General features: G+C 25.8%; 1 protein-coding gene across 2 annotated transcripts in view; it reads left to right on the forward strand.

Moving 5' to 3' along the window:
- The window catches only part of LOC100162164 (inactive rhomboid protein 1), a 71,028-nt gene that overhangs the window by 11,989 nt on the left and 33,407 nt on the right, over positions 1-25,632 (forward strand). For both annotated transcript variants that reach the window (XM_001949985.5, XM_003245276.4), the window contains exon 2: positions 14,544-14,679. The gene's annotated coding sequence lies outside the window, so the exon portion shown is untranslated. The remainder of the gene's footprint in view (positions 1-14,543; positions 14,680-25,632) is intronic.

The raw sequence follows: 25,632 nt of genomic DNA on the forward strand, positions 1-25,632 counted from the left end.
AAATTTCATGTATCTACAGTCATTTCTTTTAAAGTTACACCAAAAACCAAAATCGATTTTCTCGAAAACAGATTTTGCGTAAAAATTCCCGTTTTTCCTTAATTTTTCTTTTGTTTTTCACGGCGCTTTTGAAAACTATTGGAAAAATTTTACTTTTGTTCCCCCCAAAGTACCAACTAGATTCACTTTCCTATCAGAAAAGATACTGTTGAAGAAAATCGAAGCACTTTTTCTGCCCTAAAAGGTGATGACAGACACAAAAAAAAAAATAAAAAAAAAAAAAAAAACACACATCATTGTAAAATCAATACATTCATCGTTCCACTCAGAATCTAAAATACGGTAACTTGATTGAAAGATTAATTATAATTAGTGTTTCATTTAAAAGTAGGCTTGTATCTATATATTATAATTGATGAAGCCTTGGCAGATAATAATTACAAAATTATCTAAAAACTATTCGATATCCATTATTAATCGATTATAATATTTATCTACCAGTCTTGATTTTTTGAATGTATTATAAATATTCATAATATATCTTTGATATGTTGTGTGTTGATAATGTAAAATTAGATCTCCCAGTTAAAATTATATTTATAACAGTGACAAATTAATCAATTAATAATATTAAAATAAATGAAGCCATATGTCCATATATTAAATTACTTAATTCAAATTGAAATTTAATAATACGTACCAACTTTTATGTGATTAGGTTAAACACATTAATGAGGAGTTAAAAAAATATGATTTATATTACACTATCGTCTATCACAAATTAAAATATACAAACTTTTATATAATTGTTTGTTAACATAATATTATAATTTGCGTTATATAGGTACGTGTTTATTATGTAGGTTTATAAAATGATTACGATGTATATTGCGACTTTTTATAATTATTTGTTCGGTTTCATACTCACAAACTATTATTCAGTAAATATTAAACTGTGTAAGAAAAATAAATTATTTCATACAAATATACATATTTTAACTATAGCAGCCAGCAGGTAAAACCATATTGAACAAATATTCAGTTTTTTAAATGTTAAACACTATATAATAATATAGTACCTACTTACATTAAGTTGTCAATTGATTTTTGTGCTGAAAAATTATATTTTATATAGCATAAGAAAATCAGAATTACATAATCATATTATAATGGTTCTTAATGCATATCCAGCATACTCTCTGGTACTTTGCATTCCGTATTCTCGGCTAAGTTTCTTCCACTCAATGGTTTTGATATGTTTTATTATTAATTTGATACATACAATATACATCATTATTCATCAGGCTCACCGCAATTCGATTATAAATTTAGTCTCTTTTGAACTTCCTTAACTAATGTAAGTTAGGTGATTTGTTTATTTATTTTAATATTAATAAATGATAAAAGTTACCTTTGTAACTTCAATCGTTATATAATATATTTTTTCTTTACGACTTATAAAATAATTATAACTTATAAGAATAGATATTAAGTATTAAATATTAATCAAAAATAGGAAGTGTTATATTTTTAGTATGAAAGTTATGTAAATTGGCCAAAAACAAAATTATTTTATATTTAAATATATCTACGAAATAAAAATACCTATATACCTACATATTTTTTCTGTTTATCTTTATCAATACATTTTTCATTTACTTAGAAACTTAGAATCTGTACAAACATTAAGACATTGCAGGTTTAATGGTGTTTTGAAATTATTTATATGAAAAATTAAAGTATTTTAAATAGTAACTTTTATAAGGTTGAATAACAATTGATTCAATCATAAGCATATTAATATTAGACAAGTGATGACGGAGCTTTTGCGAAATTTTATCATCGTGTATTAAATATATTATTATACGTGTTACTACTACAGTGACCTTTATTTAAATTTTAAATACATTAGCTATAGTCCGGACTGGATTAACCTATTGAACATTTAAGCTACGGCCTTAAGCTTTTGATATTTTTGATCATTTACTGGTGCACACTACTCAGTAGGCACACTGTCTTGTAAATATATTATATATAGATAAAAAATATATATTATATTGTTTGTGTATCAAGTTATAATAGAATCAGTAAAATATTTGGCCTTTCAACACTATTTTAAACAGGATTTTAGATGCATAGGAGAATATTATTTTTATCTAACTAGTTTTCGAAGAGATAATTTCTACTTTGAGCACCAAATACTATATACCTACTACATTTAGATACCCCATATTTTTCAATGATTGGCAGTAAAAAATACATAATATTATGAAATTTAAAATTTATCATAATTAATTGAAATACAAAGTAGTTTTTGAAAACATATCCATAAACAGCAAAATAATATTGTGATAACATTTCTTAAATAAAATCTTGACAATAATTATTAGGAAACAGAGCTCTGAATCATTTTTCGTATTTTGCTAGATCATCGATTTTAAATTTTGAATTATAAATTGCTACCCAACTTCTGTTTTCTGTACCATGGTTTTTTAATTAAAAAAGGGTTAAAAAAATATATAATAAAAAAGGAATTTTTATTGTTGTTTCTTTATAATTTAAAATGTAGGCTTAAAATATTTGTATTATTTTTAATAATATATACCTAATTAATATTATTTAACTATTGTTTGAATAAATTATAATAACATAGACCTATACAAACATTATTTTATAAATTCCAGTAATTTTTTATGTTTTGTTTTCACACTTGGTACAATCATTTATTAGGTACACAAAAAAGTAACCTTGACGTAAGGGATTAGATTATTTTTTTCTTTATTGAATTAATTAAGAACCAAAATGAGAAACTTTTCCATAATATTCTGAAATTTTAATACAATAGGTACGTTTTGCACTCTGGGAGATGATTGAAACCTCAAAATGTATCAGAAGCATTAGGAATAGAATTTCCTGGTACAAAATCAGGTGGATGGATTACGTATATTTGAAAAACGGAAGCTGATTATAATGTATGTACATATAATATAATATCTATGAGTGAAAAGTTATGCATATGACATATTTTATATTATAAGTACGCGTATAATGTATAGTTATATTCTCAAGATTTTTATTAGATGAAGAAAATCTAATCCCTTCCTTATAATAATATGCAATGCAACTTAAATATTGACTTATCGAATATAATATATGAGTGGAAGACACAAATAATAATACTGTTTGCTTAAAATATATTATTATAATGCATATAGGTAGATACATGGCATAATGTTATAGTATAACTATAAACTATATTTGTCTTTATAAAAATTACTATAATAATTTATGCCATTTGTGGACCATCTACAAAAATAAGGGACTTAAGCATCCCCAGCTTTTTAATTGAAATTACAGTACCTACTGCTAATGGAACATGATTAATAATTTCTCCAAATAGTTATTTCTTTCAATAATTCATCAATAGTAATTAGTACTTACCTAAATCACATTTTAGTACTAAAAAAATACAGCTATTGGATACCAATTTACCAATACCGGTTAATACCGGTTAAAATCGTTAAAAACCGAAATTGATGTAAAAATTGAAACAAATAAATACCGATATCTGAAACAGAAATCGAAATTGGAAAAAAATGTTTTCGGTTTCAAGCCCTGGTTGTAAGCTTAAACGTCCGTTAACCATAGAGTTTTTTTGTTCAATACTGATTATAATAAATTCATACACTCCTGTCTAGTTATATAATATGTCACGCGGGTACTCGGTACCATGATCTGATTTCTGGACCTATTGATTTGTAGATTGAATTGGAAATATATTCATTATTACAGAATTGTTTACACACATTTTTTTTCCGCTAACGAAGCGAGGGAATACGTGGTCATTGGTTGAGCGAAAATAATCTACAACTACCATGCGGCTTGCAATGCCCTTATCGTGGTTTCATGACGTGTAGGTATGTGTGGTTATGAGTGCGTATTCGCTTCTGTCCTGTTATTAAAAACAAAAATGTTTATTTTGTTAACTTTAACGGTTTTAATTTAAAAGGTAAAAATAAACATCTGACGTACACCTTTGTTATATGCTCAACCGTAACTGGGTAAATAATATCCTACAGTGCCATACTGCCATTGTACACAGTAGAATGTCGAAAATCAATCGTAAGCGTCACACACATACAACCTGCAGTACCTATAGGTAGGTTCGTTTTCGTATTGAAACTAAAACCCGTCAGTTCCACGATATAATGCTCATCCTTCTTCATATATAACAGACGGCAAATCAATTCCCGTAGGGTTTTATCACTGAGATTCAACCGCGTGGGTTGTATTGACAAATTAACGTTATTTGAGTTTTAAAAAAAACAACGGTGACTGATTTTTTTTCATGTCGTACCCTCCTATCTTCACGCGGATTTTATGTCAATATTATTTAAAAATCTTTTGATTCAAATATGTGGAAACATTTACCTACCGTTTTAAATCCACAAATAAAACACTGTTCAATTTAATTTAGTCGGTAAAGCCGGACTTACAATAATAATATATAATAAAAATAGAAGAATAATATATATTTTAAAGTAGGTGTATGTATGTTGCATAATCACCCCAACAGCAGTTTTGAGACCCTTTAATATTGATATGTGTATTCGACACAAGCACGATAATACAATAAATTCACAATATATTAAATTTAATTTGTGTTGACTGTTTGTGTAGTTGTAATGCCGCAATAGCGCTTTCATTATTATTTAGGTACCTACTGAATGATGCACCAGGCATGCGCTCACCCCCATATTTTCCTTTAAAAATTCCTTAAAAAAAATTCTTCTGCTTAACAATTTTCAGTAAAATACTGCAATGGTTGTCATTTGGACAAACGATCATTTAATCATTAAATAGTATACAAAATCTATACGTAGTTTTAAATATGGTACTGTAACTGATTCCCAAAGTCACAATTTTAACAAATGCATTATTATAGGAAGTATGAGATGCTCGGTGAATCACTCTGTAAAATATTATACACAATATGGTGATCGATTCGTCTGATATTGTATAATAATAATATATACCTACTTATGCATAATAATGAGCACGGAATGAAGAATCTCTTGTATTAATATCAACTGCGTGTTTCCCGATCATGTCGTCGTCTATTCAGCGTAATATATTATAAATTATCATGATGAAATCGAAAAAAAATATTACATACCTACATTTTCACATCAAGTATAGATTTTATGCAGCTGAACGTACAACAGTAATAATGCGGATTACAAAAAGTTTCGAGTGGATAGGTATTGTGCACGTTATCGAGTGGGGCCGTTCTTGTAATATATTATATACAAAATAGGATATGTCTTTATACACACACACACACACACACACACCTACACGCGACACGCACACATACATATTATATATATTATATAAACGAGCGCTAATTACGCGTATAATACTCTCATTGGAAAAGTCGATAACTTTGACAGGGGTGGCTGCGGCACTACCAGTGTGTATGTGTGTACATAGTGTAGTTATCGTGCCATTGTTTCGTCGTCGATCGGGCACAAAAACGTTTTCAGTACCGTGGGAAATTCACGCTGCATATACACATTATAATATGCGAGCACAATTTATTCACAAATTTTCAACTGTGTGTGCGAACTTCCACGACAAACCGACAGCGGCGAGTCACAGCGGTGTCACTAAAGCCGGTACTTGTCTTCGACGAAAACCTGCACGCAAAAATAATACCATAATATATAGCTGCAGCATGATATACCGCTATGGTGTTATTTGTTTAGGACCGTGATCTTGCCCACGGTATAAATTACGAAATTCTAAACAATTTATTCGATTACAATGTTATTAATTATTATTGTGTCATAATAAGTAATTGATCGTGCGCTAAAAAAAAAAATTAAATGTCTGATCACGATGATGAATCTTTTGGTTTATATTATATTTTATTTTAAACAAAACGTCCTGTTTTAAGTTTCAATATATTACGAATAAAACAGTCAAATAGAATATTTTTTCAAAGATTTTTGAACTTTGATACATAAATGTATCTATTTCTCGAAACTGACATAAAACCACTTTAAAATGTATCAATGAAAAAAACTATAAAAGTTTAAATACAAATGTCTTAGAGAGGTGGAGATATACTCTGTACATTTTTACAGCACTATTTCTCAGAAATAAACATTAAATGCTTATAAAATATTAATAAACTGTTAGTTTAAATGGTTGAAACATATACATAGGTACAAATGTTGGTATATATATATTATACATACACATGTTGTTACATTTTTCGCAAAATATTATTTATCTGTATTTTATCAGATTTAAAATTTAAAATTGTAGTTTGAAAACTGTATAAAACATTTAGGAAAAAGCAATAACAATGGTGGAATTTATTTATTCAGAGTTAGGTCGGTAACTTAATTTTGTTTTTTTTCGCAAAATTTCAGTATAAGTATTCAGAGTGGATCGTGAGGTTTTATCCCCCGAGACTTGCGCAAGTTATTAAATAATGATTATAATAATAAAATAAAAACATCCATCTCTGGTCAACAGAACGTCATTACACTTTGAAAAACGCTACGGAAAAAATTGACCGAGAAAATGCGATCGTCGTAAAAATGCACCTTATACAATATTATATAATAATATAATCATGTACAGTGACGTGGACCGGGGGACATGACCTCTTCGTGACGGGGAAAAAATAAAAAATACAGAAAAAACACAACGAAAATACCGAGAAAAAATGGATTAAACGGAGGCGAACACGTCACTGCCGCAATGACACTCTGTATACGCCAAGTAGTCCTTATATATTTTCGTATATATTATAACGTAGCGAGTTGGGTGAGAGGAAAAGATCGTCTAAAACGTGGTGGCAGCAAAAGCATTACGGGCGGGATGAGCGAGAGGGGTTGAAGGGCTGTGTGGAAGAGTCGCGCTGCGGTGGTGGGGTGAAAGAGAGAAAAAAAATCGACCGGCGTGTCCGGAAAACGCCTACGCTTCTACGGCTGATCAGACAGGCAGCGCGCAAAAGGACCGAAGCTGTACACGCTCGCCGCCGCCGCCGCCGCCGCCGCCGATCTCTCGTCGGTTTACCACCTCGGCCGCGAAGTTTTGCCACTGTACATTATAGTCGCTGTTGCCGCATTGTGCGCGCCTGTTTGTTCGACCCCCCGAAAAAAAAAAACTTTACGATAAACAGCCACTAAACGCCTTTACCCGCGACCAACGAGAGAGACGACGACGAGTATATACAATATGATGTGTATATATGTATGTATGTAGGCGTGCGCGACTAGAATTTTGGTCTGTGGTATTTTTTTTATTTTTTTTTTTGGACCACTTCTTTATTATTTAGCTCTTTCCTAACAAGACAAGTAACGTTAATATAAATTATTGCTTGTTCAAATGTACATGGGTATTAGTTTTTTTTTCTTTTTTTGACATCCATTTTTTTTTAAATGTTTAATATTATTACATAATAATACAAATTACACAAATATAAAATAAAATCGTATTATTACAGACCCCTCTATTATACTTAAATGATTGAATGTGATCATTCCAAATAAACATTTGAATCTATTTATATTGATCAGTAGAACTAATGATTTCAAACGGTTTCGGGCCATGGGATTTCTCCTATATATTATGGTCGATGGTTTTTACACCCAAATTTAAAATATGGTACTTCCTATACGATGCATTATGTAGGAATAATAAGTAGTAACATGAATTTTGATATACATTTTTGTAACATAAGATAAAATATGGACTGCAATCTGACTCGGGGGCTTAACTTTTATTAACGATTAAATAATATCAGAAGGTGACGCACACCAGGAATACCGCTGCTCACACCCAAGTATAAATAGCGTTATTTAGGATGTGCAGGATGAATCGCGTGGGAGTGATCGAGTGACATAGGGTAGGACGAGTGGGAGACGGACCCACATATAATACAATATGCGACACAAACTAATATTGCCCTTCGATATATTGTTTATAATATATTTTGTCTCTGCGATTGGTTTGAAACTTTGAAACGATGAATTCTCGGTTTTGCGACATCACAATATTCCGAATACATGTATAATTATTTCGTAAAACATTATTATTCATAGACGTCCATATAGACGTCTGACATTATTTGGACGCATTAGTAGCTGGATAATATTATCAAAAATAAGTCGTATATTATTATGATATAATTTATGTATAGGCGATGTTATAATATTTTATCGTAAATGAAACGAATGAGAAATTCGAATGACTTTATTATTTATCGTATATAGGTCGCGTTTTGCGATGACGACTATATTATAATACGAGTGGAAAAGAAAAAGAATTTATGATTTCTATTTTTCCTTTTTATTTCGTTTGGTACTTTTCAATAAGTATCGATATGGCGACGTTCATTATTTATAGAATTGCCACTTTAAACCACTCAATATCTGCTCGTCATTAATATACTCGTTTAATTCTCTAAAAATTAATAGGTACGTCATCCGTACTGCGTAACGCTACAGTGAATATTTTTTTTATCGATATTGTAAAATGCATTATTAATGGTAGTCATAAATATAGTTAAATGTATTTTTTTTTTACTCTAGTAAAATTTACTAACAATATTAAATATTATTTTACTGTTTTGTGTAATACAATGATTATTCTAGTCCTAGAAAGTTAGGTTTTTAAAAAAAAGTGTGCTATTTTATTTAAAGTCTAATAAATTAAAATAATTACATTTTTATTCTTATTTGACGACAAGTTACATCTAACTTTTTTTTATTAAATTTTACATTCATTTATTCATTGAATTGGACTTTTAACGACAACAAAATGAAATGACACAATAGCATAATATGTATAAGGATCGGCGTGTTTTGCATTCGTCTCATTTTCTCTGTTAAACCGTATAGTTGTCTACTATTAAAAAACACATTTGGAGCAATGATAAATTATTAAAATTCAAAAATCAAAATTAATGAAACTTGGTTATTTGAATGCTATAAATTTTAATAATAAAAAGTTCTGCAAAACATTGTTAGTAACGATTTTTGATATATATATATTATACATATAATATATACTTGAAATTATGGCCTATAGGGTGTAAGTAACTTTTAATTAAAATGAAAATTCTTTGAATTACATTTTTACAAGTAATTACAAATAAATTTAAAAATAATATTTTATGACGTACACCAGCCTATTTTTTAAGCTGTTTTTAAATACTTCGCAATAGTTTAAAAGTTTAATTTTGAACATTTCAGTAATTAAACTATAATATTTTGTATTCAAATTTTGTGCCTTTTAATATTTCAAGTGAGATAATGAAAAAATATTGAGCTTGTATTTTTCGTAAAACTATGATTAGAAAATGTGTGATGAATTTTAATTACGATAGTCATGTGCTTATGTATAGTGTTATATTGACATAAATTTAAAGTTTAAATTTAATTAACCTATTCACTGAATATAAATTCTAATTTTGGTATTTTAACATTAAATTTAATTGAAATTAAAAATGCAAAACTCGTTTTAAAGAACATCACATTTTGTTGCATCTTATTAGAATACGTTCATAATAAATATATAATGAAATTCTCATATGTTTTAAGTTTAGTTAATATCATAAAAATAAAATCTCCAATAATTCCTATATTATACAGTTCATTTAAGTGTTAAGCTTAAGTATTTTAAAGTTTAACGTAAACTCGATGATAGTCGATAATAATACATTATAAATCATATTTTTAATTGCATAAATTTAGTATAATAGTAATATTGCATAATCTAAAATGGTAATTCAGCGAATTACGTTTATTACAATAATGAACGGGATGAATTGCAACTGACCGTTTATTATAGAATACATTTTGCCAAATCAAATTCAAATTGTATGATATCGTAAGTACACATCGAGTACGGTTAATAATACATGGTTTATAATAATCAATATTAAAACTTTCAGTACACACAGTATGTAATGGTGAAACTGGAGCATTCACAGAAATAATAATCATGAAAATATCAGTCTTGTCGTTTTTAAAAATACCTGATTTATTTATCAAATGAAATAATAATTTAAGATAGTTGGTGTAATAATTTGTATAATTTAATTTTTAATTTTTTTGGGGGGCGGGGTGATATAAATAGATACTATTTTGAAATATTTCAGTTTTTTGACATCTGTCGAGAGAACCAAAAGTGGACAGTAAAAAATTGAAAAATATACATTTCGCTTCTATTTTCTTTTAGAATACGATGATTAATTTCATTCGGATTTATACAGACATCAAAAGTCAAACATTATGAGTTATAACTCTGCGTAACGTAGTACTCTAGGTACAGTAACCTTGCTAAAACTAAATTCTGTCCGAAACAAAGCGAATTTTCAATTTAGTAATAATTATATAATCGCCCCTATTTTATTGATTTCATAAGTCTTTTAGTAGGTACATTATCTTCGTTATTTAGTTCATCTAATAGCACAAATCTAATAAAAACAAATATCAATATATATAACTTTAAAATGTATTTAGCTCATATATTTTAAAGTATTACCTACCTATTTATTTAAAATTTAAATTATGATATACTAATATTTACATTATGCATATTCATTTAGTTATACCCTAAAAATGTTTTCAAACTTTACACCATTGTATACGTTTTTAGTACATACTATTATGAATCAATAAATAAAATTAATGTTTTCAATATACTTTTCTAAATATTATTGTGAATAAATCAATACCATTCAGAGTTTTGCTAGAATTTTCTCTGAGCCAATTTTATGCAGTTATTTATCAACAAATTAACTAAATACCACTGTTTATATCTAAAACAATATAATATGTACAATTTCAACATATATTTTTAAACTAAATATGAAGATATTTGTCGAGTAAAAAGTGTTTTGATTCATCAATAATCATGATTTTAAGAATGATATGTTCATATACAGTAAATTGATTCTTTATTTATTTGAATATAACTTTAATAATGTTATAAAAATATTCTAAATTTCTACCTTATGATAAAACTGTACCCTCAGTGGCGTATATACGGAGTGGGCCTATTGGGCAGCAGCCACCCCCCCCCCCCCCCGAAATTACAGTATTTTTAAATAGAACTACAATATATTTTATTAGGTACATTTATAAGTTATAATATTTAGTTTCTATCTACTATAGCCCACACCAAAAATTATTTCTATATTATACGCCACTGGGTAACCTTATTATATTAAACGATAAACACGAATTTTAATTCTAAGCATATCATTATACAACTTTTTCTGGTAAAAAAAACGTGTGTGTATACTGTACACCTAGATTAATAATACTAATATAAAGATGTAATAGATGTAAATTTTTTTTTAATTTTCTTATTTAAATTCGAACAATTCGAACAATGGTACTTACCTACTAACCTACATAACATAATATAGTTATACATTTTTATTTTTATTTGACAAAAAAGTTTTAATTGAACGATTAAATAATAAAATAAACGTAAATACCTATGATATTTATCAATTATAATTATAAATAAATAATTTATGCTTTGTTCAGTAAAAACTAGTAAGACGGCGTCTTAAATATACAATATCATTACATGTGTGTGTAGGTTTTATTTAATTGTATCGTGGGAACGTGATGACAATAACAATTAAATACACTTTATGAAGTGAATCAATTTGGTAATTATATGATAAATTAACTATTTGGCTGTAGTGCTGTACCTACTCCTGAGATTCAAATTTTAAACCATAATATTATGTATTTATAAATCATTCATATTATGTTCATATTTATTTTTATTTTCATTGATTTATTGGAAATCAATAGATTTTGGTATGATTGTATTTTGAAAAGCTATTTAAAACAATAAAACAAACATATATTTTTTTTGCAGTCATTATTAGAAAACTGGCAAAACTTAATTTATTAAGAGAATTTTACTTGTTTAATTAATAATTTTATTGAGTGTAATTTCCTATGAACTGTGTTATGAAAAATAATCTTCTAGTAATGTTTTTTTAGACTATAAAAAAAACTGTTTTAATTACAATTTTGCTACTCCGAAGCAAAATATGATGTTATGATGTGAAACTAAAATATTTGTTTAAATCTTGTAATATTGTATTATATAAACCGTTTTATAATGTAATAGGATAAAAGTTTTTTAAGACTATTACTATTAGGTTAATAAATATTAAACAGTACTTATAAGCATCATTATTGCCTGAATTGAAAAAAGTCGTACTTCTGTAAATTAGGTTCACTGTTAATATAAGGAACTGAATTTTTAGAAACATTAAAATACCTATGCCTACTAGTTTTTTAATTGGTAAAATTTGTTTTTAAAATGTAGTTTACTCCCATAGTTCCATTACAACTAACATAGGCGCCTATGATATATGGATACCTAACAAGTAATAACTATCTAAAATGTGTTAACTAAAATTAAAGGGAATATTAGATTGCAATATGTATACTGATTACTGAGATACCATTACATATTTAAATTATTTACATTGTACATTTTTACACATCGCGTTGTACATGTAATTACAATTTTAAATATTGTTATTATTTATTTAATAAACTACTTTCTCAGTCTTAATACATTTTTATCATACACAATTATACGTCACTTAATATAAATTGGGAGCAGTGTGGTGAAATGAACACAATTTAGTTTTCGACCAATATTAATTAATCTATTATACCTATTATGTTCTAAGCATTTCTTCGGTTTCTCGTTTTTGGATGACCCCAATGATTTAAGTTACACGTCATGAAAAATGCAGTCTCAATTATAAATTATGTTATATTGTACCTAAATAGTAATAGATATAAATATTTGAAATCACTTGTTAACAAAATACTCATTCGGTTCTAAAATATATTAAATTAGTAATCTAAAATCCGTGTACGTATTTATCTTTTCTATATTTTTTAAATTTATTTATTTTGTAATTTGTTGTAATAGAAATGTAGTTTTATAGTAATTCATTGTTAGGAAACATAAACTCCATGTTTTACCACCAGAAATTATTGAATATCACTTTTAGAGACATAACATACGAATTCAATCGAATGCTATTATTTTTAAACATTTTTCCTCTCTAAAATCTTCTAACAAAAAAAAAGTTCTATTTTGTTGGATATTATATTTGATAAATAGTTGAAAGAATTATAATTATTATTAGTACAACAGTAGTACTTAAAACTTTGGGATACTTTATACAGAAAGTTTCAAAGTTATTGCTTTATAATTAACCCAAGTGAAGCCACTATTTGAAGGGTCGATGCTGAGTGCTGACCATATTTCGGGTAGGTACTTTTATTATTTATATACGTCATATACGTTTGGGACAAATTCTTAATTTTTCAGATATTCTATACATGTACCATATAAACTAATATTAATGAAAATAGTTTAAAACCTTCATACAGTAGAAAATACATCTGACGGCTGAAATATTAAAGGATGTAACTGGCACCTCTAAATTATTATTTATACATAATTTAATAAGTATAAAATAATATATATTTTATATATTATATAATCATAATGTAAGTATTTATTCTGTGACAAATGAGTACCGCTAAGTTTATCATGTCATGTTGAATTTCTTTCCAGAGGTAACTACGTTATTTTTATATTTGTACTAGTACAACGGTTCTTATGAAAATATTATGTATTCACTATATTCACTAATGTGAAATTATATTAACTTTATGGATGATACTTAATCTTAATTTTAGTCACATATTATTGGTAGTGGTAGGCTTCCAATGTTAGTAATAGTTACTATTTTAAAAACACAACTGCAAAATATATCAAAGAGTTTTGTTTAATACAGATAATAGGTATGAAGAATGGTTATAATTTATCATTTGCTTTAAAATTAATATTAATAATTCTGTAAATAGTTTATCGAAACGATTAAATGAAACATTTATCAAATAGGTGGTTGTGTACCTTATCTTGCCCATTTTTTATATATAAATAAACATATAAATTACTTGGTTAAAGGCAGTTGCTCACTTGAAATGTTACATCATTCGTATCGTGTTCTATAAAATAAAAAATTTAAGTAGTGTTTGAATCGGATAGAAATTCAATTGAAAATGCATTTATATTTTATTGAGATACACTGATACCTACATCCCTCACATCAAAAGTACGTTTTAAAAAATGTTTTAAATATTTTAAATTTAGTTGGTGCATACAATACCAGCTAATGTATGGAAACGTTTCATAATACCTATTGTATGGCCACCGGATTGTAATAATTTTTAAACCTAATTAGAAAACATTAATATTTAATAATTAATTTAATATCAAATACATTTTTAAAACGTGTTCAAAATAATTACTTTGCATTTCTAAAATATTTTAGGAAATAAATTCACAAATAAATTTAAACTATAATTATCATTATCAAACTAACTTGCATTTGTTTCCTATATATTAAAAATTCTATTTAAGATTTTATGTTATTTTGTATTTTTTACTATTTACAGGCAACTTGAGGACCGAATTCCCATGTTTATAAACATGACGAATTTAATTCAGTAGAGCTGGCACTGTGTACCCTAACGCATCCAGTGATAACATCATTTCTTTTTCACATGGAGAATATCAGCTGAAAAATACAAGGTCAGTAAACATTTTTATTTATCGAATCCGGGGGTTGAATGAACAATCACTAAACATTGAGCGAATCAATAGTGAGCTAATTGTCCTTTAAACATAATTTAGTGACTCATGATTTGTCCATTACATTTTATTGAACAATTTTTTTTTTTTAATTAATACATTTTTCCTCATGCAAGCCGGCTATGTATCGAAAATATCTAAAAAAAAGAGTTTGGAAGCTTTGATAAAAATGCATTCATATTTCATAATATATATGTAAATTTTAAATATAATAACATTATAATATAACTGCAATAATAATGTATATGTTTTGTAGATTAATTAAAAAAATATATTTTGCATATAAATTACCAATATCATTAATGTCTTTATTAAATATATAAATACTGCAAATACAAGTTTTATACTGAAATTAAATACCTAACTAATATTATATATATATTATATAAACTGGAATATACATTTTTTCTGGGAATTTCGACGCATAAAAATCAAATTTTGAACAAGCAGTTAATTAGGTACCTATCTAGTTATAAATATTTAAAACTCTGATTAGCAGAGTAGAGTGGTAAAATACCACAAAGGTGAACCGAAAAATGTTGATCCTCTGCTGCTCGTGATTATCTCAACTTTAAATACCTTTTTAAAATAATTGATTACTCATTAAAAAATATTATTTTTATTTTTATTTTCCCAGAAAATATCCTGCTCTTGAATATAAAATTAAAAATATATTTTACCTTTTATCAAAGTAAAAAGCTAAAAAACTATACGATAAAAATAGTGAAAATATAAATTGTTTTCATAAATGTTGGTTTGTAATCAATTCAAATCATGTAAAAACAATATTTTCAAAAAAACGTTAATACTTTTCGAGATAATGAGCATGTTAAGGTTAACTGTTAAAATAATCACTAATAAATTATACATTTTGTCACATTTATATACCTAATATATTATGTGAATGCCATATCATTTAAAAATGTATTTGTAAGCATTAGACAAGTAAAAAGATCACTATCTATGTTTGATAGCATTTCTAGTATTTTCATTTAGTTTCTGTGAAAATACAAATGCTTTTTTAACTTAAGAAACACCCTTATATTTTTATTTCAATATACGATAACCAAACAATTTTTATCTTAACATATTGTTTGTAATTTTAAATAATTATTAGATACTAATAACTGATTACTTAAATTTAAACTATAAAATACCTATATTATGATCCGGACTCCGAATTCCAAATATTGTTTTTGGAAGTAGGTATTCAAAGTTCAAAGACAATGAAATCAACTATGTAATATGTATACAATGTAACCAATCTATTTTATCATAATATATGACATGTAATGTGTATTTAACGATATTATAATTTTTTAAATATGATGAATTTTCAATTACAAAATAATCTGTACATTTTGATGATTGATATTGACAAATGTCGTCAATATCTGAACTTCAAACGATTATTAAAAAAATGATGTCTGTGTAGTTTTGATAATTTTAAATTTCTTTAAAAACAACTTACTCGTGTTTTTATTATCAATACTTTATTTAATAGATTATCATAATATTTAATTTATAATTATTTATAATTAAATAAATATTATAAATTTAAAAAAAGATACTATGGTCTATGGTAAACTCATGGCCAGGTAGAATCTTTAAATTTCGATGAGATATGTATCATAGTTTTCAAATTTAAAATAATAATTCACCTTCACCACTATTCTAATTTCTGCCCCGTGGTGCTCAATTCTCAATACGCTACCTCTGAGTCCAATTTGTTCAACAATAATTGCTGTAAAAATATAGAGAAACATTTCTTATAAATATGATAACAAAAAAAAAATCATAAATGAACTCAAAAGACCTATGAAAATAAATGTTATTATAGATACGGACATTTTGCAATGAATATAATTATGTGTACCTATTCATCAACAAACTGATAATTTTGTAGTCACTATTTTTTAAGTAGTAAATAGGAATTATGTATTCTTAAAGAAATATTTTTATTTACAGAATACTGTTTTAATGTACTAGATAATTTATCCATTTTAAAAGAAAATAAGTAGGTCAGGTTATTGTTGCGAATGAGCAATTTACCCGAACAAGCTACTTAATCTGAATGGGTCACAGGGGTAAGGTTTTATAGCATAGATTGTATAAACAGTTGCGTTTCTATATATACATTAAATGGCAAAAAAAAATGTACTGTATAGCTCAAAGGGTGATTTCGATTTTAAGATATGATTATACTAAGGCAAGTATTTATTTCATACTATGTCAATTATTAATTAATGTCTCGTGGCACCTTATCTGTAAAAACGTTACTTATTGGTCGTTACTCAATTTTTTTAAGAATATGAACTATATATTAAGACATTTTGACCAAATATCAAGATGTTTATATAGTGTCATTTAAATGTGTTTTAATACTTGGGATGTTATTGTATTGCGTGATATTCTGTTGAAAATATATAATATTATATTTATCGTAATATATTGTATTGTTAAAAACCAAAATATATCTCATCTATAAAATAAGAGCCGGAAAAATATGGACCAAATATTATGACTGAAAAAAATAAAAGGGATTATTGTTTCGAAAGAGTAAAATAACTACCATTATTATTTTGTTTTCGTGAAATTAAATAATATTATTGTATATAGGTTTTGTTAACTGCAATAATTCCTTTAATTTTTTTTTTATCTCAACATACATTTTTATTAAAAGTTAAAAAAAAACGAAGACTTATGATATAATTTAAAAAAATTTCAATTTTTAATACTATATTTAAAAAAGTAATTTAGTAAATCTTTATTCAGAATTTTATTCTGGTTGGGGATCATATATTACCTACTATTATATGTATACGTTTTTGATAAATAACAGAAAGTAATGCGAGAACATAAAATATTACATTTGTATTCTTAAATGTTTATGTTTTGGGTGCTCATGTACCTAGTAGGTACATCTTTTTACTTTACTATACTATGTTTTTAAAAATAAATATACATTTTTAATTCTAACTGCAGACAATTACAATATATGCTTGACCTAGGTACCATATTTGTAACTATTACATTTTCAAAAACATTTTCTACAATTTATATTCTTCTTCAATAACTATAATTTATTGTATCTATTAAATTTTTTTTTAAAAATATAAAATATATAATAAACCTACTATTTCTACGATAACAATATTCACTAATCAGTTGCTCTATATAATAATACGCACTTAATACAATACTGAAATCGGTAATGTTAAATAACTGGTTGTAACTAATTAATTTATCATCAAAATATAAGTTAATTTCAAAGATTATATTATATATATTTTTTTTATTCATGGTACAGTATCAACTACTAAGTTATTAGCTTGCAACAAAAAAAACATTAGCTAGCAGTTACATATAAATAATACAATAGTTTCCTTATATTAAGATGTATATATCAATAAGTTTTAGCAATATGATGATTTTGTTGGTGTTGTCTAAATATATTTTATATATTCAGAAGCATAAAATGATTCAGTCATTTAGTTTCTAAATTATATGTTCTGAGAACATAATATTTAAATTTTCAATTCCATATAATTTCCGGAATTTATTAAACTGGTTTTTATCATAATATAGTCATTTTTTCTTCAATGCATTAAATATAATTAAACTTTAAACAAATTCTGATTTTTAAAGTTTATTTTGATAGGTACTTACATAAAAACTTTATATTTTTGAATAAATGTATTTATATCAGTTGGATATAAATAACACTTTACATATCTAATACTATTTTAGTTTTATTATAACCATAAGAAGGTTAGGTATTTCAGTTGCATTCACAAAATATTTAAACTTAAAATGTATTCCAACAAGTAATAAACTATCGATTCAATAATCAATATTCAATGTTGGTAAATTATCAACATTATTTTCAAAAAAATATCCTACTTCAGAATTTTAAATTAAAAACAAACGTCGAACTTTTAAAAGAGGTATAGGCACCTCAAAAATAATAACAAGAATAATGTATTTTAAAATTAAGTGTTATAAGTAAATTTAATGATTTATAAAAAAAATTAAAACTTTTAGACATTAGGTCATTAGGTATAACTACATTAAGATTGAAACAAATAATTAATAAAATGCTCTACCTAATGTAAATTATTCTATTTTAGAATTATACAAACATAATTTACATAGATTACAGATGGTGTCTCGCTAATATTACTAATTTAAAATAGTGGGATAATGGAATTTACATTAACCCATCACGACATCTTTAAATTATTAAATTCTCGTATAGCCCATATAACTTTCTATATATGCATGTAAATTAAAATTAATATCGCATACAATGTTGAAGCCAATCTTATTAATTTTTTTAGTATTCTATAATTTTAGATTAAATGGGTTAAAATATTCGTGTCATATATTAAATAAATGTAATATAGTTTGAAAAGATAAAACACTGTATGATTTATTATAGTTAAATATATTTAGGATTTAATTAAATTTAAATTTACTTATTATAATAATTTTATAAATAGTTGACATATATTCTAATTAAAATGTTTGCCATTATAGGTACATTTTTTTCATAACGATTATAAAAATGTATTTTTATTTTAAATAAATATGATTAAAATAATCAAAGTATACATGTTTTGAATTAGATAATTTTTAATTAAAATTTGAATCGTAAGTTTATGGATTTTAATTTCAAAAAGATTGGTCTTAAAAAAAAACTAATAATGTAAATTTAATTCCTTACATTTTCAGCAATTATTTAAATTTTATAAATAACATAATATCATATTTCGTAATATATTATATTTCCGATCAATTCTAAATAGGCACCTTTTTCAAAAGGCCTTGATTTCCATGTCACATATACAATTATGCTTAAATATTTAGATTAAGTTTAAAAAAATGGAATATACTATAATGGTACCTATGCTAAAATAGTAAACAAAGGTGGTCGGATTTAAATTTTTCACTTCACTTTCATTGCAGTACAGGATACAGATTATTTATAAGTGTGTTCAGATCAAAAATCATCAGACTCATAACCACAAAGCATATTCCTCCTTATTCTCAAACCACATACCCTTCACACATCCTCCACCCCAGAAGACTCAAGCCACAATGTCCCCGAGATCGTATAAATTAAACACACAAAAACCTAAATAAATTGTAAATTCACGCCAAAGTGCCTCCATTGGTTAGTTCTTCTATTTTCTATATTTATGTTATTTAAAAAACATCCATTATGCATATTATATTTTTTTTGTTATGTATAGATTGTATAAATTCGTTATTAAAAATTAAAAAAAAAAATTTTTTTCATAATTCATAATATATATACAATATACATATATCTTTTCAACTCTTCGGAAAATCTCACAGAAAATAATAAACAATAGTCAATAAGTAGGTACAATGTCTTATTTATTTATTAACTAAATTTGAATGCATTTCGATAACCGTTTTATTTTTTTTAAGTTATATTAATTAGTTATTAAATAAAAGTAGCATTTACTCAAAGAAGTCGTAACAATGAACAATAATAACACAATTAAACAAAATATGCTATTTTATAATACCATATTATAATATATTTTAAGCTCTCAACATAAGATTATGATTAATTTAAATTTAAAATTAATTTAAGAATGAAAATATACATTTATAATTTAATTTAGCCTGGCAGATATTTCAAACTATTTGCTGTTTTAATTTTTAATAAACAGACAATAGTTAAATGCATTTTATATGATACCGTACCTAACATAATAAATGTCAATAAATGTAACGAATTGTATTTATTCGTTTTATATTAAACGTACAAAAGCACTATACATTTATATAAATGTCAGTAATTTAAATATTAAAAATATTGATACAATTAAAAGTGTGCTTAAAACTTATACATTTGAAAATCATTAATGAAATACGAAACAAAATCCTACATTTACATCCTCTGGGATCTAGCTATAGTACCTACATCTCATTGTCAATTAATTATCGGAAATGTCTCGTTCAATAATAATATTATACTGAAATTCTAAATATTCCCGAGGACATTATGACGTTGTATTCAGTGGATTGAAAATATATGTGAAAATTCATTCGGATTTTTATAAAACAATGAATGTCCTTTTTGGCTTTTACATGTCAATAGTGAATAGCAATAGAATTGTGGGATTTTAATTAATATGAATGTTTTCAATTAAACATAACCTAACCTCTAATATATCAGGGTAATTCTAATAATAATATTATGAAAATGTTCTGTGTTCTTGAACACAATTTGAATTATAATCACGATAACATATTTCCTTCGTTTATAAAATTATTTAAACTGTTAATCATTGTATGACTATATGTATGATATTATATGTTTACCTAATATAGATACCTATGTATTAATAAACAACTAATTTTAGGACTTATTAAATATTTTAAAGTGTGTAGTGTCTAGTGTTTATCAGTGTATGTACTACGTAGGTACTCGTGTAATAATGTACACTGTACATAATGTTATAACTTATAATCATAGGCGTACGCACGCGGATTGCCCCTTCGACATTTCGTAACAGAGGCCCTACAATGTATAAGTCTCAGAGCATAGGGGAGCTGTATTTTAACTGATGTTACTAAAATAAAGTTTAATTCTAAAATAAGTATGTGGTAAAAATAAGTCATGTTTCGTGATAAAAAAAATAAAATAAAACGTAATATGTTTTAAATTAGCGTACAATAAATTATTATGATTATAACTATTAACTGCTATAGATATTATTAACAATAAAAGTCTAAATGATAAATAAACATTGCAATTATTTTAGAAATAGATATTAGATCTAAGGAAATATATAATTTGGTAGGTACTATAGTAATTATAGAACACTGTTAATTATGTATATATTATATGTTAAGAGAGGGCCCAAAAATATTGTAGAACCCCCCCCTCCCAAAATTCAGGTTTGCGCTGGTTATAATTTATTTGTAATTCATTTTGAAAATTATAACAATGTTACTTTTGTATTTACTCGTTCTCGATACATAATATGTATTATGTAATACATAATATGTATTCAACCGTGTACTGCATTTTCATGATAAGATTAACAAAGTTAAGTTTTTATGTTCTTCACGAGCTTATAAATTATCATAAATATTTGCTAAATACGAAAAAATGTTTTTGGAAATAGACTTCCAAACAAGTATTTATACCAATACTACACATATTATTTTCTGTTGACAATTAACTAAAAGTTTTAAAATTGTGTTGATTTAAACTTTGAATTATCAATGACTTGAAAAGCTTGGAAAGTGAAACATAATTAAACATTATACATATTTCATACACAAAAACAAAAACAATAAGGTAGATAGTAAGATTTAAAATGATCATAATTTTAGTGCCTATAAGCATAAGAAAACCAATCAAAAATAATGTCAAGAATATAAACAAAATATTTTTAAATACATTACAAACACGCTAAAACACTAATTCCTGTATGCATAGTCAATATATGTGTCATATAAATTGACTGTGCATACAGACATTAAAACTTAACCCTAAAATGCATGATTTTATAGTATTAACATTATGTTAAATTAATTTTTTAATACATACCTACTTATAAATTCAATTCCAGTTTTTATACTAATTCTGTGTAGTGTGTTGGACAAATAAGTATTTATCACACTCTTATCTTGAAATCATTTAAAAATTGACATTAATAAACATTAACATAAACATTTAAAATAGGTAAGTATCTAAAATTATTATATATCGTAATAATAAATTAAGCTTTTTATCATTATTTTATATTATGTTAGGTAGGTACCACGATTTAAGATAGTATCTATAGTATTAAAAATTGTATCAAATTATTATCACGTATCAAAATTCTTAGCTGAAAAATGTTTTAATTACTGACTATAATAAAAATAAAAAGTAGACAATTGAGCAAAAAATTAAAATACTAAACAACAGCTATACCTAATTATTTTTATCTGTAATAATGTATATATATCAAATGGAGCTATAAACAAAGGTTACCAATACATAATATTATTCCATTTAGGTATCTATATTATAACATCTCAAAATCATTATAAATATATATTATAATATATTATAAATATTAAAATTGACAAATTACAATAATGTATTCTTAAAAATTATTTGTGAAAATGAATTGTAAGATAAATAGTTGAGTTTTATATATTTGAAAATCATTATAGAAAAAAACTATTTGGTACCAACAAAAAAAAATTATTATTTATACATGATAATCTAGTTATATATTTTAAATTATAAACGTAAAATATTAGAAATAATTGGGACTTAATGAATATTTATACTAAAGATTCAAATTTTAATGGCTTACTTAAATCTTTATGAAACTCCTATTTTTTTTTAAATAGTATAAATATATTATGGTATGTAAAAAAATGCAATAATAAATTTAAACTTGTAAAGCGTGCAAATTATGGACTATTTATACCACTATTTTAATAAAATATTCCTTTCCCACCGTTAAATTAATCTACTTTATATTATATGAATAGTGTACAATGTTCATACAGTTAAAATGTAATTAAAGACTTAACCATTTTTTTTTAAATTAAGTCCGAGGTAAATTATTTTTTCTGCATTATTCACTGTATATTGGCAGTGTTTAGTAGTAAATGTTAAACCTTTATTTTAAAATTTGATACAAGTCTATTTTGTGTTAACCTTATTTTATTAGAAATAATATTCTACATCTACTTAGATAGGTCCTATAAGTTACATTGTTGTCATTTAAAATCAATGCTATAATCAATACTATAATGTATTATATTATTGTACGATCAAAAGTTCAAACTGGATAATGTAGAGGTTTGTTAACCACTTTTCTCCCATGATCAAAGCAATGAACCTTGCGAAAGCTATATAATATTGATGCGTTAATAATTTAATATATTTGGTAGTATTTATTTTTTTTATAGTAATTATTTGATATATATTATAATAATATTATAATTACTTTTAAAATAAATTATTCATATCCACATTAAAAATAATAATTGTTAGTATAACAATACGAGAGCTCTATTGACCTTACAATATATCACAACATGCCTTCTTATCCTCTCATCAATACCTAAAGTAAAGAGTGGAACCTCCTATGTATCAGCTGCGATATTCCTCTATCAAAGTTAAGCTCATTATTTTAACTGATTATCGGGCATTCGAAAAGGAGTGAAGAAAATTATTGGGAATATCCAGAACCTCTCAGAATCTTGTGATCTTTCGATTATCTGCCAAAATATAATATACGGAACCGAAGGCCATGGGGTTGTTCCGTGTTCGTTTGTCGTTTTTGACTGCAAGTTTGCCAACTAGCTGAGACCTAAAGGGCTGGAGCGTTGTGGAATTTTTATAAGATTCACGTTTGGAACATATTACAGGAAATAATTATGTAATAATTTATATAATAGTAATAATACAAATAAAATTACTCACAACAAAAAAAAAATGGTTGGAAAAATAACATTTATTAAATAAGAAATAATTAATTGTATGCTAAAAAAGCCAAACGGGTGCAAACTTTGATAGAGAAAAAAATCATAAAATAGGGACAAAAAAATATATATATTAATATAATAATAACAACGGGATAAAAAGACCCGTCCAGCGACTTTTGTTTTGTTTTTTCGCTCACGACATACTTTCAATAACAATATTATATAATGGCGTACCACCTAGATATTCAAAATAGGTAGTAATATATTAATTTATTGTTATGATATAACGTACAAATGTACAATATATAACTACATAGATCAATCAAGGCACAAAATAATATATTCGTCGATGGTCCCTCGAATCGTTGTCATGCCTCACGGATATCATCGTAAAAGATCTTGGTCGGTAATATTTTTGGTCGATCGTACTCCGTTGAAAACTTAGTGAACGGCCGGTACCATAATATATGATTATAATAATATTTATTAATTAATAATTGCGTGCGATTTAGCAAAAATGAGTGAAAGGGGAGAGGCGTTGGTGGGTATTTGGAACATGCGGAAGCGCAGATGGTAGCGGGCAACTTTGGCACACTGTCGCGGGGCACGAATAATAAATTATTATTAAAACAATGACGAAAACAAAAATATAAATAAATGTCCAGAATAACGAATAAACCCAACTTACACTGAACGTTGCAATCTCTCAACCAGAATCAAAGGAAGATACCTACTCAAAATACTGGAATCTATAATAATTGCAAACGTTCTTACTGCTTAGTCAAATATAATGGATGTATGACAAATATCAAAATATAGATACCTTTAAATGTAATCATAATCCATTCCTACTACAAAATGCTACTTAAAATAAGACAGACATCGCGGACGAGGGATAGTATTCTAATTTCTAATAATAAAAAAGGTGGGTAAGTGGATGTCGCTTTGCTATACGGTAGGTTACAAGTGGGTCACTGTATAATGGATAGTATTAAATTTGAATTCAATGATATAATATCACTGTATAAGAAAAACGATTCTGAGCGGAGACGGTATGTCAGTCTAGATATTAGACATAGGTACATATTTAGGTATACTTATCTATAGTATTATTAATAATTTTCAAATTAATCATATCATAATATCCATTAGGTAACGCGTTATACATCAACAACAAACCGTGGTACTATCATAGATATATAATAGTATACTTTAGAAGTTTCAAGTACCCACAAGTAATATTATACAATCACAACAAAATAACTAAAATAGTTATTCCAGGTTTTTTAATATGTAATTTCGTCCAAATTCGAACTTAAAATGACTATAAAAATAAACTGTGCTTATGTATTTCTTAGAATTTTTGGTAACAGAATTAAATATTTACGTGAAATCTTGTTTTAAATTTCAATC

This window comes from Acyrthosiphon pisum, chromosome A1 (assembly GCF_005508785.2).
Source record: "Acyrthosiphon pisum isolate AL4f chromosome A1, pea_aphid_22Mar2018_4r6ur, whole genome shotgun sequence".
NCBI lineage: Eukaryota > Metazoa > Arthropoda > Insecta > Hemiptera > Aphididae > Acyrthosiphon > Acyrthosiphon pisum.